Consider the following 5,990-nt stretch of genomic DNA (forward strand, 5'->3'; position numbering starts at 1 on the left):
CCTTAATTTGTCTTCAACAAATACAAAGTGATTAGATGATTGGCAAAAGACAAAAAGGACCTTAAAATCACTCACAAATTGATTTTCCTGACAGTCTTTTATTACAGATCCTCTCCATAGTACTGCCGAGTTATTGCAGTACCTTTTCATCAGCCTATTTTTGGGCCAGCGATCATTTGGGTAAATTGTGGGTGAAATTAAGGGCATTTATAGCGATTTATGGTGATGTGGGAGGCCTGTAATTTCGCAACCAGTATTGATCACTAATCATATGCTGCAGAATAGAGATGGGAAAATAAAAATGAAAGTAGCACTCAGTGATAATCTGGGCCATAATCGGGTGCAAGTTTCCATTATGAGCACTATTCTCTGCCTTGCACGAGGATGGCGTCCTTTTATTTAAAAAGTAGACCGGGCGATGCAGCTCATTCAGCAGGGCCAAAAGTTGGGCCGGTGATAAATGGGCTATAATCGGGTGCTAGTTTCCACTTTTCAGCAGATATGGGCAATAGTCTGCATCTCAGCTCTTATACGGGCGCTAAATGGGCGATGATGTGCCAAAAGTCTAGCCCCTAGAATTCTTAAGGATCATGACAAGGTTAATGGTGAGAAAATGTTTCCTCTGACTGGGGAATCTAGAACACAGGTCACAGTCTCAGAATATAGGGTCGGCCATTTAGGGCTGAGATGAGGAGAAATTTCATCACTCAGAGGGTGGTGAAGCTTTGGAATTCTTGCCCCAGAGGGCTGTGGATGCTCAGTCTTTGAGCATATTCTAGACAGAGGTCGATTGATTTTTGGGCACGAAGGGAATCAAGAGATATGGGGATAGTGTGGAAATTTGGAGTCGAGGCAGGAAATCAGCCATGAATTGGCAGGGCAGGCTCGAAGGGACAAATGGCCAACTCCAGCTCTTATTTCTTACGTTCTTATGCTGCAGCACTATCCGGAAAGCCTTCTAGTGTCTCACCCAAGAATCAATCTTTATGTACAGAAGTATCACAATCCAATATGGGCAAATTTCATCATGGCTGGGTGCAGAATGGGCATTAGCGGTTCAATGGCGAGGAAAATCGTGTATGGACAGCTGGCTATTGTCCATTGTAAGACCTCACCAAACCTGTATTGTACCCCAACTTGCTTTGATTGCCAGTTTGCAGCAGGATAGTGATCAGGATCAGAACTTGAGACGACATTCCTTTCTTTAAGCGAGCCCCCGAGACCAAGTGCAACAGCCAACTGCTGCCCCATTAGGACCAACTGGGTCAACATAGTCTAGGAACAGAACTAGATACTTTTGCCCCGATTTTACCCTAACCCGCCCAGAGGGAAAAGGGCAGGTGTAGTCTGGGTGCCTATTTTACAACCTGTTGGAAAGTAAAATCTTGAGGAGTGTAAAACCGACGACCGATCCACACCCCCCATATTTCCACATGGTGGGTTAGGTGACAACAGGAGCCTTCATGCCCTCTATAGTTCAAATCCCATATTTTGGTTGCCAGCATATTTGGTAATGCATTTCCATACTTTTCACCAGGTATTGGGCGCAGGCTGCACTGGATCGTTCAGCCCGACAGCCTCCCTCTCTACCCCAACTATATCCGCGCCCGGGTGTCCCTGAATATAGAGTACGTGCTGTCCACTGGTAGGCTTGAAGTTTTCAGCAACCACTGGGCACCGGAGAGTCTGGAGTGCTTCATCATTTAATTTTTTTAATTTGAGTTACAGTTTATTCATTGTGCCCCTTTACGAAGGGGACACCTGATACCTTTTAATGGACAATGGCACTAACCATCAGTCTCAGTTCACAACCTAAAAGAGGTAGGCTCAGGTGGCAATGGCAACAGCAGACGTATATGATCAGCAACTTCTAATACATGCACTCTCAAATACTTGCTATCCTTTTTCTTATGTGTTTCAACAATTATCTCGTGTACAAATCGTTGAATGTGGCAGGGCAGGTTGAGAAAGCGGTTAAAAAAGCTTACGGGATCCTGGACTTCATGAATCGAGGTATAGAGTACAAGAGCTTAGAAGTTATCGTTATTGTGTTCCTAACACAGATGAGGCTGCACACAGGGAGGTTAAAGTAACAGTGACCTCAATCTTTAATAAGACACTCCAGAGTGAGGAACAGGCCTTAGGGGCCGGCTTATATACAGTGCTCCCAAGGGATATTGGGATCCCTTGGGACTTCAGGGGATGAGCTCCCTGGTGACGGAACATGGGAGTGCATGCTTTACAGATACACAACAATAGTGAACCTATATAAAACACTGGTTTGGCCTCAGCTAGAGTATTGTGTCCAATTCTGGGCACCGCACTTTAGGAAGGATGGGAAGGCCTTCGAGAGGTTGCAGAAAGGATTTTGAGAACGTTTCCAGGGATTAGAGATTTCAGTTACGTGGATAGATTGGAGAAGCTGGGGTTGTTCTCCTTACAGCAGAGACGATTGAGAGGAGATTTTATAGAGGTGTTCAAAATCATGAGGAGTCTGGACAGAGTAGAGAGAGAGAGAGAAACTGTTCCCATTGACAGAAGGGTCGAGAACCAGAGGGCACAGATTTAAGGTGATTGGCAGAAGAACCAAGGGCGACGTCGGAAAAAAACTTTTTATACAGCGAGTGGTTAGAATCTGGAATGCACTACCTGAAAGGACGGTGGAGGCAGACTCAAAAGGGAGTTGGAAGAAGGGACTGAGTGTAATGTAGCCAAGTTTGCTGACGATACAAAGATGGAAGGAAAAGCAATGTGTGAGGAGGACACAAAAAATCTGCAAAAGGACATAGACAGGCTAAGTGAGTGGGCAAAAATTTGGCAGATGGAGTATAATGTTGGAAAAGGTGAGATCATGCACTTTGGCAAAAAAAAATCAAAGAGCAAGTTATTATTTAAATGGAGAAAGATTGCAAAGTGGTGCAGTACAGCAGGACCTGGGAGTACTTGTGCATGAAACACAAAAGGATAGTATGCAGGTACAGCAAGTGATCAGGAAGGCCAATGGAATCTTGGCCTTTATTGCAAAGGGGATGGAATATAAAAGCAGGGAAGTCTTGCTACAGCTATACAGAGTATTGGTGAGGCCACACCTGGAATACTGCGTGCAGTTTTGGTTTCCATATTTACGAAAGGATATACTTGCTTTGGAGGCAGTTCAGAGAAGGTTCACTAGGTTGATTAGATGAGGGGGTTGACTTATGAGGAAATGTTGGGTCTTTACTCATTGGAATTCAGAAGCATGAGAGGTGATCTTATTGAAATGTAAAGATTATGAGGGGTCTTGACAAGATGGATGCAGAGAGGATGTTTCCACTGATGGGGGAGACTAGAAGTAGAGGGCATGATCTTAGAATAAGCGGCCGCCCATTTAAAATTGAGCTGAGGAGAAATTTATTCTCTCAGAGGGTTGTAAATCTGTGGAATTTGCTGCCTCAGAGAGCTGTGGAAGCTGGGACATTGAATAAATTTAAGACAGAAATAGATTGTTTCTTAAACGATAAGTGGATAAGGGGTTATGGGGAGCGGGCGGGGAAGTGGAGCTGAGTCCATGATCAGATCAGCCATGATATTATTGAATGGCGGAGCAGGCTCAAGGAGCCATATGGACTACTCCTGCTCCTATTTCTTATGTTTAAGGGCCAGAAAGAAAAAAATTTGCAGGCTTACAGGGAAAGGGCAGGGGAGTCTAACTGAGGGGCTCTTGCAGAAAGCCAGCACAGGCTCAACAGGCTGAATGGCCTCCTTCTGTGCTGTAACCATTCTATGATTCTATAATCTTTGCCTTACCTATGCTTGATTTGCCAGATTGGTAATTGTTTGAGCCCCTCACATCATGTTCCTTTTTTATTCATTCATGGGAATGTGAAGGTCGTAGGCAAGAGCAGCATTTATTGCCCATTCCTAATAGCCCTTAAGAACGAGCTGCCATCTTGAATACAACTAAGTGGCTCACTGGGCCATTTCCAGAGGGCAGTTAGGAGTCAACCACATTGCTGTGGTTCTGAAATTGGCTGTAGGCCAAACCAGACAAGGACAGCAGATTTCCCTCCCGAAAAGGAATTAGTGAACCTGATGTTATTCTTTACAACAATCCAATAGTTTTATGGCCAACATTACTGACACTAAGAGGCTGAAATTGCACTCAGCGAGAAATTGGGGAGGGTGCTTCGATTTATCTGGAAATTTGCCGCTTGATGGGAGACAGAGGGAACAGCCGGAAAATTCTGTTCTTTAACTCTGACGCCACCTCCCAACACTTTGGGGCGCTGTTTGAGGAGGTGTAGGGGGCGGGTTCAGGTTGGGAGCCGGCGATGTGGACCTGCCACGTCGCGCTGCCACATCGCAACGTCCCTCCCCTTCACCTAAATGTGAGGGACGCTGCAAGGCTGACGTAGAGCACACATTGCGGGGGGGGGGGGGGTGCGGGGGAGTTTGGCTCTCCCAGCAGGGAGGGGTTCGGTCAAGGCCAGTGGCCAGACACCAAAGAGGGGTTGCCAGGGTGACTGTTGCTGGCCTGGCCGAAGCAGCGGCCAGCATTGTCGGGCAGACTCAGGAGTCGGCGCGAAGCTGTCGGGGTCACCGAGGGGGCATTTTCCCAGAGGGGGCATTTTCCCTCGCAGGACGGATAAAGGGTCGCCGCCGGGCGGGGCAGAAACATGGGGTGCGGCGAAAACCCGCTCCCTCTGCCCCCGGCACGGGGGCGATTGAGGATGGGTCGGCCTGCCACCTGCCCTAGGCGGAAAGGACTTACTCTTGGAGGTGATAACGGGTCTTAAAGAAGGGGGCAAAGTTTTTTTTTTAAATTCCAGATTTATTTACTAAATTGAATTTCAATTCCCCAGCTACCGTGGTGGGACAGTGTACGTCTCTGGATCATTAGTCCAGTATCATAACCACTATGCTACCGTACCACTATGGGTTAGTTGCACAAAAGTTGACCTAAGAGAACACCTCTTGCGAAGCTTGGTGTTTCGGGTGCGACTCTCCATATGTGGAGAAAGATCACCCAGTCCCTCCAACATCATTCGGGGAGCGATCTTAGGTGACCTATTCATCCATTTTTCAAAGTTCACTTTCCAACACTGCTTACCTCTATGGGTGCTAAGGAACTGAATTACATAAGAACATAAGTAATAGGAACAGGAGTAGGCCATACTGCCCCTCGATCATTTAATACGATCATGGCTGATCTGGTAATGGACTCAGGTCCACTTCCCTGCCCGCTCCCCATAACCCCTTATTCCCTTATCGGTGGTTAAGCCACGAGTATTGTGCAACCAGCAGGGTCATAAAAAGGACCTGATTTGCAGCATTGACTAGACCTCCAATGCTAGTAAATAATGTAATATTTCAGTAGTAAGTTAGAAAAGAGATGCAAGTATTAATATTGAAAAAAATATATGAACATATGTAGTGCATTTAAAAAGTCTGTACATTGCCCAACTCCCCTTTTGTTTCTGAATAACATATGAAACAAAACAGTGTGGCTACTTTTATTTATGGATAGAAGCTCTTGAAACATAGGAACAGGAGGACGACATTCAGCCCTTCGAGCCTGCTCCACCATTCAAGGAGATCATGCCAGATCTGTGACCTAACTCCACATACCTGTCTTTATCCCATAGCCCTTAATACGTTTGGTTAATAAAAATCTATCAATCTCCGATTTTAAATTAACAATTGATCTAGCATCAACTGCCATTTGCAGAACCGTGTTTCCGAATTTCACTCCTGAAAGGTCTGGCTCCAATTCTTAGACTAAGCCCCCTAGTCCTAGAATCCCCAACCAGCGGAATTAGTTTATCTCTATCTACCCTATCTGTCCCCCTTAATATCTTGAAAACTTCGATCAGATCACAACTTAACCTTCTAAGTTCTAGGGAATACAACAGTAATTTGTGTAATCTCTCCTGGTAACTTAACCCTGGAAGTCCTCTGAAACAATCAATTAATCACAACCAAAAATGTAAATATGTGATTTTTATTGATGT

Source organism: Pristiophorus japonicus, chromosome 19, assembly GCF_044704955.1.
Source record: "Pristiophorus japonicus isolate sPriJap1 chromosome 19, sPriJap1.hap1, whole genome shotgun sequence".
Lineage (NCBI taxonomy): Eukaryota > Metazoa > Chordata > Chondrichthyes > Pristiophoridae > Pristiophorus > Pristiophorus japonicus.